This window comes from Ursus maritimus, unplaced genomic scaffold (genome assembly GCF_017311325.1).
Source record: "Ursus maritimus isolate PB19 unplaced genomic scaffold, ASM1731132v1 scaffold_2, whole genome shotgun sequence".
NCBI classification, from domain to species: Eukaryota; Metazoa; Chordata; class Mammalia; order Carnivora; family Ursidae; genus Ursus; species Ursus maritimus.
The window spans coordinates 27957166-27971213 of record NW_024424452.1 but is presented as its reverse complement, the minus strand read 5'-3'; positions in this window follow the sequence as shown (position 1 = coordinate 27971213).

The window sequence follows — 14048 nt, the reverse complement described above, 5'->3', positions numbered from 1 at the left end:
GGCTGGACCTCAGTCCAGATGTACATGACTAAAGCCCGTTCCATCCCCAGAGCCCACAGCCACTTTAGATACTGGCTACCCCAAAGCAGCAAATTGAGAAGCGCTTCTGGGTCGCATTCACCAAGTGCTTGTTGGCAGAAATTCCTCCAGATATAGAATAATGATATTTAATGCTAAACGCATTAATGAAGTACGCCTTGCCTGCAGACTGGCAATAAGAAGGAATTACCACTGCGGAGAATCACGCAGTAGGGTATCTGAGAGCAAAAACTGACTAATTCTCAGCACAGGTGCTCTGGTGGAATATTGATAGCTCTTCTGAAGACAAAATAAGAGTATCTTTGGCTCTTTTTACACCAGCAGGTGTTTTTCACTCGCGGAGCCCAAAATGTATGTGCCTTCTAAGACTGTAAAAATAGGCACCTCTCACATTTCTCTATAGGAACAGTTAGAAACAAACAACATTTGGAAAACTGCATACATCTTATATGAATTTGTTCCACTTTTACAAGGGGCTTGCTAAGTCTGATATCTGAGCACAGATATTGGTATATTCATAAATATCTGGTGCTAACGCACTTAAAATTCACTGTTCCTGAGAAAGGCAGGAAGAGGCAGAACGACTGTGAATAAGCATTGCTTTTTTTGAGATTTGTAATTATCCAAAGTGCTTTTATTGTTAAAACCCTAAATCTTATGAATTCAGATTAAGATTTCAAACTTTAATTCAGGTATCATTAAGCCTCCAATAAAACTTAATTTTTCTGATTTAATAAATATTACTAACATTTTTATACCAAATACTTTCCACCTATATAATTTCTAACAATCCCTCTTATATCTATACTTTCTTCTCAGTAGATGAAAATAAGTAGTTCTACAGATCATGAATTGTTTTAAAGCTACTTTTATACCAGGACCTCAAACACACCGAATGTACTTTCTTTTAAGTGCTCTGCAACTTAGGACCTATAATAGATTGTCATAAAATATCACAGATCTTATTATCCATCAGAAATATTTAGGTGGAATAGCTAATTAAATGAGACAAAGATTTGCTTCCTTAAAATTATGGTTCACATTTGAGGCTATAAAAAGATACTAAAGCATAAGGAAAGAGAACATTACCCTAAAGACTCAGAGGAAATACAGAACTTAGCAATGATCTTCTAAAAGAAATAGACAAAATTAAAAAAAAAACTTACTGGTAAATAGCAGCTAATTTTATATCTATCAATGGATAGACAGTTAGATAGACAAATACATAGGAAGAAAACGAAGAGTCCTCTATGAAACACAAGTAGGTAGCCACAAGAGTTGAAGGCAAGAATGTGTAAAAAAAAAAAAGCCAAATAAAATTTTAAAAGAATTCAAGGAAATCTAAACCCTAATAGGATAATTAAAATCCACATTGGAGATAGTTGGAGATAGTTTAAAACAGAAAGAACATTGTAGAAAATTGTGATACAGACAACTTGGAAAACCCTCAAGAACATAGAGAAGGGTGAAAAAAGCAATAAGAATCAAGTTTTTGAAAGATAGAAGTACAAAAACAGTAATCATAAAATGAAATGTCAGATATGACTAAACGTGTTGATATACACCATGGAATATTACTCAGCCATTAAAAAGAATGAACTATTGCCATCTGCGACAACATGGATGGACCTAGAGGGCATTATGCTAAGTGAAATAAGTCAGGCAAGACAAATACCATGTGATTTTTTTTTATTTATATGTGGAATCCAAAAACAAATGAGTTAACAAACAAAAAGCAAAATCAGACCTGTAAATACAGAAAGTAAACTGATGGTTGCTAGAGGGAAGGGGGTTGGAGGATAGGCAAAATGGGTGAAGGGAAGTTGGAGGCTTCCAATAATGACATGAATAAGTCATGGGAATAAAAGGTATACCATAGGAAATATAGTCAATGGTATTATAATAGTATTGTACGGCAATAGATGGTAACTACACTTGTGAGCAGAGCATACTGTATAAACTTGTTGAATCACTATGTTGTACACCTAAAACTAATGTAACACTGTATTCACAGTACTCAAAAAAAACAAAACAAAACAAAACTAGACATGCTGATTGTGTCAATAAATATAAATGGGTTACATTTCCCTATCAAATGATTAGGAATTTCAAATAAGATTTTAAAAAATAAATCTCTACTTTCATTAAGAGATATATGCCAAAAAGGAAGCTTAAAAGAATGGAGGAAGATATATCAGGCAAGTGCAAATCAAAAACGAAACATGAATGAGAGGTAAAGTAGGTGAAAATTCAGTGTATATGAACATGTGCATGGACAGGGTTTGCTGGAGGCATCTTGTACTGGTTCACACAGCTGATTGTACACATCTCCTCCCACCTCAACATCTGGCTGCATCACAGTGCTTGTTTTGCAGAGAGCTGGTTTACCAGCACACCATTGTATGTACTTCTTTTCTTCACTCCACTTCTCAATGTTTCCCAGCATTATGGGTATGATTTGTCATCTTAAATCTTGGTTATCATCATTAAAGTACTATTATTATTATTATTATTTTATTATTAACAACATATAATGTATTAATTGTTTCAGGAGTACAGGTCTGTGATTCATCAGTCTTACACAATACACAGTGCTTACCACAACACATACCCTCCCCAATGTCCATCACCCAGTCACCCCTTCCCTCCCACCCCCCTCCACTCCAGCAGCCCTCAGTTTGTTTCCTGAGATTAAGAGTCTCTTATAGTTTGTCTCCCTCTCTGGTTTCATCTTGTTTCATTTTTTCCTCTCTTCCTCTATGATTCTCAGCCTCATTTTTGCTGCAGTGGTTAACTTTATGTGTCAACTTTGTAGGGTCATGGGGTACCCAGATATTTGATCCAACATTATTGTGGGTGTTTCTGCAAGGGTGACTTTGGACAAGACTAACATCTTAATCAATAGAGTAAAACAGATTGCCTTCCATAATGTTAGGGGGACTAATCCAATCGATTGAAGGCTTAAATAGAACAAAAAGATTGACCTCCCTATGAGTAAGAGAAAAGTCTCCAACAGACTGCCTTTGGACCTTATCTACATTATCGACCCTACAGGATCTCTAGGCTCCCAGCCTTTGGACTGAAATTGTACCACAGGCTTTCCTGGATCTTTCTTGGATCTATAAACACACACATACACACACGCACACATGCACACCTTATTGGTTTCATTTCTCTAGAGATCCCTGATTAATACATTTATACATTTATGCTTCTCTTTAAAGATTTTTAAAATATTTGCTTTGCTTTATAACTATATTAGAAAGATTATCTTCAATTTAGTGCAAGCAGTTATTTTATGCCATGAATTTCACATTCTTAATTTCCATAATTTGATTCATTTCTTAGTTGTCTAGAATATGATGGTAAGTACTTTCGGGAAGAGTATGTTAAAGGTATACATCTTGATCATGTCTGAGATTGTCTGCTGCATTTCCACATGAACAAGAGAGGAGCCATATTATTGTCTTTGATAGCGGTTTTGCAGATAAGAACAATTTTAGCCTTATTTACTTATTTTTTTTTTTAGTAAGTAGTCTTTTTTCCTGCCTGAATGCCCATCACATTTTTTTCTTCTCCTTAAAATTCAGACATTTCATCAAAATAGTTTGATTTGAAGATGAACTTTTTATCACATGATTCTGCCCTCTGGAATTGGGGTACACCTTACAGTCACTGACCATATGGTGGTACTGTTGTGATTCTACAAACCTGTTCCACTGACACCTCTGAAAAAAAATCAAGCATAAAACCCTCTTAGCTTTGACACTATGTGGGTTATACTCTTTGCTAGTCTATTTTCATGAATTTGTTTTGGCTTATGCTCAGTAAACCATAAATGTAATATGTAAGTCCTTATTCAGCTAAAAAAGAAAAAGACATCTCTATTTTTCCTTTGAATTATTCCTTCTCTATATGCTGTTTGTTCTTTCTGAAATTCTTCTCATTTTTCTCCCTCTATTCTACAATTCTTTTATTTTTCCCTTAAGTCGTGTTCATGTTTTTGTCCTCTTTCTCTGAGTTCTGGGAGAGATTTTTAAGCATGTCTCCCATGGCACTGGTTCCATTTTCTGCAATAGACAACCCATAAATAGACAATTGGGTCCATTGCAGATTTTAATTTATCCATTGTGTATTTTCTCTCCATACAATCCTTCCGATCTCCACCTCTTTCCTCTGTAAGACCACCCACAAATGTGATGTTTTTAAATGCGTTGCTCTGAAGAACTGTGTTAAAATATAATTTAGAAAAATTCTAAAATTTGAGTATTTTCCCAACTCTTGCAACCTGTAATTTGCAAGGTGATTTTTCTTTTTCTTTTTTTATTTTTTAAAGAATTTATTTATTCGATAGAGATAGAGACAGCCAGCGAGAGAGGGAACACAAGCAGGGGGAGTGGGAGAGGAAGAAGCAGGCTCATAGCGGAGGAGCCTGATGTGGGGCTCGATCCCACAACGCCGGGATCATGCCCTGAGCTGAAGGCAGACGCTTAACCGCTGTGCCACCCAGGCACCCCCGCAAGGTGATTTTTCTTGATTGCTGAGTTTGATCCCACTCTTTTGAAATTGGCTATACTTTCATATATCAGTTAGTTTCTTATGTGTTTGCACATCTGTGGTGATGAGCAGTGATGTCAAAGCCATTGTGTCTGGTCCTAGTGGTGTGTCGGTCAGGCTCAGAGCTTGAGTCAATACATGATTCACTTCCCTCCTCATCCAATTTTGGGCAGGCTTTCTCCCACTTCTTCATCTCCTCACCCTGTAAAGGACACTCCTCCCAGAGAGTTACACTGTCCAATCTTGCTCTATTAGAGAGGAAACCAGTTCCTTTACTGGCCTTGTCTACTCTGTCTCTAACCTGTATCATCCCTCTTCCCCCTGCAATGCATGGTTTCCCCTCTCTCCTCCAACAAGCCACTTTGCCAGAGTCCAATCAAGTGATCTGATTCCGTTGTTTCTTTTTGAAGAATTTGTTACATAAATACACGCCTATTCCCTAGACCTTCATCAGTCATTATTCCTACCAAGACAAAGTATACCCCAGGGGGACGTTTTGTTTTTCCTGAAATGATGTGAGATAATTAAGATGCTATTAACTAGTCTTGAATCACTTTGGAGTCTTTTAAATTTGTTATCTAACGAGATTAGGGACTCGCTCTGATATTATGGGAAGGTAATTTATTTCCTTCATCAAAATAAACAAGCAATTGCTCACATCCCTAAAAGATGGTAAACACCATCTATATTTGTGGAGTTATGTTCGAGAATAGGACATGAAAAGATGACAAAGCCTACATGATCTATTACTGATTTCATCAAGGTGGAAATCTGTACTTATGCAAGTCAATTAGAACAAAAATAATAAAGCATATTAATTGTTATATGCACACAAATCAAGATGAAGTTTTTGCAGTAATGTTCACACATACTCTATGTGCTACAATTGGCAAAGCACAAACTCATCGATCTATATATAATAAAATCAATACAATACACACAAATACATAAAATCTAGAATGCATCTATATTTTAACTGAGTTGAATCTATACATTTATTCTTCAGTTCCTTCCCTTGGATTTATTGCTAACTCAGAATAAGTTCACCCAAAAAGTTACTATTCAGTTTCCATTTATTTCATTACAATCTTCTTTCTTTGGGACCGTAGTAATTTTGCTGGGGAAAGAAATGAGAAAAAGTTGCATCCAAATATATTTTCTTTATTTAATTTTAATAATGTAATTTAATATAGAACTAGTGTTTGAAATAAAATATGTAGTGAATAAAACGTTTGGGAGAGAAATATGTATTTTCTCAGTGCTGACAATCTGATATAAAATATAGTTCTTTAAAGCTGCAGCTCACCCTTAAAAAATTATCTACACCCCGTCTTTTGACATCTATGGCTACCAAATCGCTCTTCTATTGCAGACATGCTCTTCATTCAGAAATATCTTTCCCCTAACATTTGCTGAGCTCTGACTACGTGTCAGGTTCACTCAGCTAATCCTCAAAACATTCCCGTGATTTACCTTTCATTTCTGTACTCCCATTTCACAAGTGAAAGGTCTGAGACTCAAGAAACTTGAGCCATGAAGTTGGTAAGAAGCAGAAGTAGGGCTCCAACGCATGGATGGCTCTCTGGTTGCAGAGCCCAGGCTTTTTCCAGTGCCACTGGGCAGAAGCTCCTTGGAATGGAGCTTCTTTTGCCCTCCATGGTTGCGCCCCATAGATATACTGCCATGGACTTTTGAGAAGTGCTGCTAGCTAATTACCTAAAATACCTCTGGAAATCAAGAATGGATTAATACTAGGAAGTCTAAAATTCAACATATTTCTTCAATAGATTAAAGGAAAAAATTGTGATTACATCAATAGATGCTGAAAAATATTTGCTAAAATCCAACATCCATTCCAGATTTGAAATGAACCCCTAAAGAAGGAGAAATGATATGTATGAAAACTACCCCCCAGAGCCAATTAGTCTGCCAGCCCTACCTCTGCACACTGATAGCCAAGAAACCAATGGTGGGACTCTGCCAACCACCAAATATGTCCATTCCAGTTACCCTTGGCTAGCCCCAGGAAGAAGTGGCGCTCTTCAGTTGAAAGCAAGTCTTACAGGCTAGGACAAGCACTATTGGTCCTCAATGTTTCTAGCAGGTGGGGGAATTAATGTTTCCATTTTGAAGAGAGTGTGGGCAGCAAAGATCTATCTGGGTGGCACACCACAGCATCCACTCTACTGACAGCCCCTCATATTCTTTGATGAAACTCATGGTTTAAAAAAAAAATCAGGGATTTATCTGAAAGTAGCATAGAAGGGGAAAAGAAGAAAGAACGCCATTTACTTTCTTCTTTTTTCTGGATTGAGTAAAGAACCAACCTTGTGATTTATTTGTCTTAAAGAGTAATTCCCATGAATAAGCCATTTCACAACCTCATTTCTCCCACTGAAATGATATGTAAACTATCAAACTATTTACTCCTTCTGTCGTTTCAAGCACTTGTCTTGACTTCTAAACATAATTCCTCACTCTAAATGTCAATGCTGTATATCCTGTCTCCCTGTGCGGGTAAAACTGGGCAATGATTAGATCTACATTAAACAATAATAAGTTCCACTTTTGAAATGAACCAACTTTGAATTTCCTGAACCTTTTTTTTTTTTTTTAACTGAGAAAGCACCTTCACCCCATGGCATTTCTTAGGAAAATATAAAAAGCAAACTCCAAATTAAGCTATCTCAGAGGTCAGGAAAAGACCAGGCTATGAAATAATATTTTAATAGGTTATAATTTAATTTATTTAATCAATTAATGATTTTATCCCCAAGACGCAGCACAATGTATATTTGATGTCTTATTTTTTATTGAATTCAATTTTTATTTATGTTAATTTTATTTAATTTTTAATACATTTTTTAACCAAGGGGTTCAAAATAACAAATATAAGATAAACAATGAACAACATCTCCCTCTTCTCCGCATTCCCATCTGTCTAATTTCCTCCAATAGAAAACCAACAGTCTTAGCTTCTTATATATCCTGCCAGATTTTCTTTATGTATATTCGAGCTTAAATATATATTGACAAAAATATCTTACACATCATTCTGTACTTTGCTTTTTTCACTTAACAAAATCAATTGCTTTTGATTAACGAGAAACCACAGGGTTTGGGGGGACAGATTGAAACAAAATATTAGGGTTTTTTGGTAATCATACTATTCTTGCATATATGCTTGGGACGATAACCAGCTATTACTTATAATTTGCAGATCTAATTCTGTATATCCCAAAGACACCCCATTGACAAGTCCCTCCAGGAAAATGACATGGTTTATTTCTTTTCAAGATTGTCATAGGTCACTGCAAGCAATGTGGTCCAATAATCAGACCCAAATTTATTGCCTTTCTCCTCTTTCCTCCCCTGTCTGTGCTTCTATGAGACTAGGTAGAACCATATTTGGAGAAAACACCAAAAGTCCATGTGTAAGTCCCCTTGTGACAAGATGGCAGGGAAATGCCCCCCCCCCCATCGCAACCTCCCCCACAAGAAACACTAACCTCAAATCAGGCAAATAGATTACAACAGTGTCAGTAGTGCCTACTGACAAAGACAGACAGCTCTTTATTTATTTTTTTAAGATTTTATTTATTTATTTGAGAGAGAGAGAGAACATAAGCGGGAGAGGGGCAGAGGGAGAGGGAAGAGCAGACTCCCCACTGAGCAGGAAGCCTAATGTGGGGCTCGATCCCAGGACCCTGGGATCATGACCTGAGCCAAAGGCAGATGAATGACCGACTGAGCCACCCAGGCACCCCACAGATGAACAGATCTTAGAACATTGTCATTCATAAGGCCAAAGCTCTTTGTCAAGGCCATTATCAGGGCTTGTGTAGTCACTAGGACCCCATGCTCAGAAGGGCCCCAGGGTTGATTAAATGCTCTGCTGTCGCCATCTTGAAATTCCCATCACTTTTTAAACAAGATGCCCTGAATTTTCATTTGCACTGGGCCCCACAAATTATGTAGCTAGTCCTCTCTCCCTTGTCAGAATACATTCCAAGAGGGAGGATGCAGTAAGAGAAAAGGAATGTCTCTAGAAATAAGGAAAAACACAGTTCACAAAGCTTGCCTGACTTAAGTACTTTTTTCCCCGTGGGAGAGCCTCCTCAGGGCTCCTTGTAAATCCGCACAAAAGGTTAATTGCCTAATCCATAAGAACCACTATCGTTTTCAGATGTCTTTGCAAAGAGGGCCAGGTAATTGGTTTTCATGTTCAGATTTCATTCTTACTCTTTTTTTCCTTTTCTGTTAATGATGGTTTGTCAAACAGTAAAAATATTTTTATTTTAATTACACAGTTATCAAAAGTCCTTATTTCCAAGAGAAGAGATTAGTTTAATGATTAAATTCCCTCTGCCTCTATGAGAAATAATTAGTTAGCCAAATACAAGTCTTCTCTCAGTGGACTTATGATACAGTATGAGTACGCAGGTGACTATTTTCGGAGAATTAATGCAAGCGATCCGCACCAGTGGGTCTCCCACGGACCTCAGTCCTCAGCAAAACTGCAAGTATTGCAACGGCTTCCTCCATCCTGGGTGTACCATCCCTTGCCTGCAGACAGAATCATAACAGACCTCTCAAGGTCATAGACTAAACACTTTCAAATGCTTCTAGATGCTGTCAGGATTAATAAACCAAAAATCTATTTGAAATTGTTGCTGAATTCTTAGTAGCTTTTTAAAAGTATTGTTGCAACCAACAGACACAAAACTCCTACTGTCATCATGAGGGATTGATCCAAGAGTATTCTGAGTTTACGTTAAAGGGATGCATAAGCATGGAGAGGATGGGGACCGTAAGAACCACGAGTTCAAGTCTAAACGACTCAGGACGTCGTTCATGGGCTGCCAGTGGCAGGCATCTAAGGAGGCAGTTGGGGGAGGGGTATCCACAGGTTTAGAAGTCAGATAAACTGTGGTCCTTGCTTCAGCTTAGTTGGGGGCCTTGGACAAGCTACTTACCCTCTCTACGTCTTATTCTCCTCACTTGCAAAATAAGGAAAATAATAGTACCTACCTTATTATGTTAGTGGACACCACCTCACAATGCCCCAGGACACGTCGATCTCCAAGGAGGATCATGGTGGTAGAAGGAGCCCCCATCCCCGTATAGGGGAAGGGAAGAGCTGAACAGACCAAGCTAGAGCCAGGACAGTGGTTAGCAATGTGCCCCGCAGATGCATGGAAATTTCTAGCCGTAGTGTCTGCACATTGCACACTGATGATAGATATGCCATAACCATGGGTATGGTTACCAGGGGTAGGTCACTTGCCCACCTGTCTCTAGCTGAGTGGTTTTCCTAACCCACGTGATCATTAAAAGCCCATTCCAGCTCCATGCTTCTCAGTCGTTCTGTTATTTTAAGACATTATTTCCTCTAATTCTTCCTAATTGCCTTCCTTGTGAAATTTTAATATGGCAGACGTGTTGCAATTCCATGTGTTATGATTACTTTCATGTATCAGCTTGGCTGGGCCATGAGTTGCAAACCCCACCCCTGGGGACAGACTTGGAAAGGAGCTGTGGGGGGGGGGGGTTCTTGGCCAAGCAAGACTGTGACACATGGCCTCTGGGGATCCCTTCTCTCATTTCTGCCCTTCCAAACTGTGGGCTGGACCCCTTCCCTGAGAGCCGGTCCCAGGACTTCGGGCCCCTCCTAGAAACTCCTTGCTTGCTCTTCCCTCCTGACACCCCCATCTTCCTTCAAGTTCTTGACCTGCATGCATTATCCCTCCATGCAAAACTTCTGAAATTCTCTTTTCCTTTCATAATCATCATTAAAGCATTTTAATACCGGACCCCAAAGATTAGCAACCACGGACTACTTTCCCCTTATCACAGGGCAGGGGTGATCCAGGCATCAAACGCTTGTTGACATTAAGAGGGAATGTTTGGTTTTAATCCTTAGGGGTACATGTGCTTTGGGTCCTAGGATGGGTTGGCTTGTTTTAAAAGAGTTGTCATGAAGTTTCTGAATTAAAACTGGTTGAATACTGGGGCGCCTGGGTGGCTCAGTCAGTTAGGTGTCTGCTTTCAGCTCAGGTCATGATCCCAGGTCCTGGGATTGAGCCCTTCATGGGGCTCCCTGCTCAGTGGAGAGCCTGCTTCTCCCTCTGCTTGCTGCTCCCCCTGCTTGTGCTCACTCTCTCTGTCAAATAAATAAGAAAATAAAAATCTTTTTAGAAAAATAAAATTAGTTGAATATTCATGTCCTGCTATATTCTTCACCTCAATTAATCTAACAGTTAATCACATGAGGTAGGTCCTTTTATGGTCCAGCTCTATGTTTTTTAAAGATTTATTTATTTTCAAGAGAGAGACACAGAGAGAGAGAGAGCACGCACCAGTGAGGATGTGGGGAGAGAGAGAGAGAATCCCAAGCAGACTTCATGCTGAGCATGGAGCCCGAGTGGGGCTCCATCTCACAACCCCAAGATCATGACTGAGCCAAAACCATGAGTCAGTCGTTCAACTGACTGCACCACCCAAGCGCCCCATCAGCCCCATTTTAAAGATGAGGCAACTCAGGCACAGAGAGGTTAAGTAACTTGCATGAGGTCACACACCTAGTAGGTACCTAACATCAGTTTCCAGCCTTTAAACCACCACAAGCTAACTTTAAGAAACTCAAAGGTATTCTGGCCTTAGGATAGGAGTTAAGCCCAGGAAGCATTCACTCTTTATCCAGCTTCTGGATTTAGTAGGCATTCCACATAGGTATGTGAAAGACTGAGGTTGCTAAGAGAAATCGCAGAGCCAGTCAAGCTAAAGGTTAACCAAGGTGTGCTGGGTTCTATCTCGAGTCAGAGGGGAAAATGATGCTTAATCTCATTCCCACCCCACTGCCAAAGGCCAAAGGCCAACCGCCTGCCCTCTGTCCTCGTGGGCAAAAAACGGAAACTTACAAAATGACCTGGAGGTGAGGTGGCTGTGGAGATCAGAACAGCCTAAAAAATAGGGAAAGTTTCGCAGAATTATTGTGACATAGGCACAGGAAAACAGGAAGAAGAAGAAGAATCCCATCACCTAAGTTGAAAACTTTCGCCCAGGGGAAAAAACTAAAATGTCCAGACGGCATCTGTGAGAATTTCTAAGTCCTCTTTCCCAGATACCAAATTTTGGCATTAAGCATTGCCCACCACATGCATATTAAAGCTAGAATTCACAAGATAACAATTTTTAGTGCTGATGAAGTATTTATATAGCATCTGGGAATTTGTTTTGGTTTTATTATAAAAGCACTGTAAGTTCATGGTAAGAGAAACCAACAGAATAGAAGGGAATTAAATAAAATGTAAAGGTCTTACTCTGATGCCAATCACTCCATTTCAATTCCCCAGAAGCAACTGCTTTTGTTCAGAGATTTAATTCCAGAGCTCTCCTATGCAGTCATGGGAAAATATTGTTTGTTTGCTAATGTTTTTAGACAAAGGGGACTGTGTTCTATATTAATGTCCTGTAACTTCTTTTTTCAGTATATAATCACATGTATTGGGTAGCTTGCCACAAATGGCTTTTAATAACTGTATGATATCCCAGTTATTAAAGCTGCATGAAGACACTTTAATTAGTCTCCTACTATTGGACATTTAGGTGGAATATCTGAGAAATAATGATAGCTCACAAATTGATTTGACAAATAAACATCTCCGTACACAAGCTCCCGCTAGAATATAAGTTCTATGGTGGCAAAGATGTTGGCTGCTTGGTCCACTGATGAACCCCCAGCATTTAGTACACTGCCTGGCATATAGCAGGTGTCCTATAAATGTTTATTGAGTGAATCCATCTTTGTGTGTATGTGTATCTATACAGGTATTTACATTTTACATATATGTCAACCAATCACCCTCAAAAATTATTGCTTCCCTATATATTCCCATGTAGGTTTTCTTCTGTTTGGTTTTGGTCTACAGGGGACATCCTAAGATCTCAGTAGAGTCGAAATAATGAATAATTGCCTATGTCTCCCATTGCTGCTGTAACCAGTTAACATGAATTTAGTGGCTTAAAATGACACCAATTCATATCTTCCAGTTCAGGAGGTCAGAAGTCCAAAGTGGGTTGGCAGGGCTGCGTGTTTCTTCTGAAGCTTTTAGGGTAGAATTCATTTCCTTGCCTTTTCTGGCTTTTAAGGTTTGTATTCCTTGGCTCTTGGTCCCTCCTACATCACTCCAACCTCTGCTTCCATTGCCACGGCTCTTTCTCTGACTCTGACCCTCCTGTCTCCCTCCTTCCTTTATATGGACCCTTGTAATTTACACTGGGCCCACCTGGATGACCTAGATAACCTCCCCATCTTGAAATCACATCCGCAAAGCCCCGTTTGCCACCAAAGGTAACATAGTCACAGGTCCCAGGGATTACAACATGGACATCTTTGGGGAGCCATTATTCTGCCTACCACAGCTTGGGAATGAGGTTTCAACTTCACTGTCACTGTCACGCGCACCCTAAAGATGTGTTGCGTTCCTACTTACCATGTCCCGAGCTAAACCTAAGCCATGTACTGACTCGCTCAGTGGGCTTGCCCAAGTTACATAACCTCCCTGAGGCTCCATTCTCCCACTCTCACAACTGGAGAGATTAATACTTGTTTCATTGGAAATGTGGCATGTAGAATATTGCAGGCAAACCTTTCCATTCAACCAGCATTCAGGAATTATTACGTGCTGTTTTAATCTCAACAAAATATAAGTAAAATCCTGGTTAAGCAGTAACGAGATAGAGAAACAGATCCCCTTGCAAACTGCTGATGCAGATGTAAGTCGGTACAGGCCTTCTAGAGGGCAATGTGGCACTGTGAACGTAATGAAAAGCCTTATGTTTATTCTCTTTATCCCACTAATGATCCATTCTGAGTGTATCTTAGGGGTATGGTTGAATTTATGTACTAAAATGTTCAGTGCAAAAATATTTATAACAGGGGGAGAGAGGTGGAAATAAACTAAATGTCCACTAATAAGGGATTAGATTAAGAAGTGTGGTACGTCCTCATGACAGAAACCTCATCCGCCGTGGAAAAGGATTTTGTGGACTATAAATACCACGTTTAGAGGTTTGTCAAATGTTAGTGACAAACTTGGAAACCTGCCTGATTTATTGCCTCAAAGCAATAAAAGAACTGGGTGGTGAGAGAGGGTACGTGTAAAGAAAAAAAAAAGATTGAAGGTATACATTGCATGATGTTACAGTGGCTATTTCTAGGTCATGGAATAACGAGTGATTTTCATTTTCTAACAAGGAAGACTTGGAGGGGAAAGCGATTTCTACACAAAGCAATTCCTCGGGTTGGATTGTCAGGCGGTCCTTGCGTAGAACAAGAACTTCCGAAGGTGTCCCTCTAGCGGAAGAAAGGACGCGGCGGCTGCGGGGACACCTGCCTGCGACTTTTGAAAAACAGCTTATTGTATTCAAGACCTTTCGAGAGAAACGAG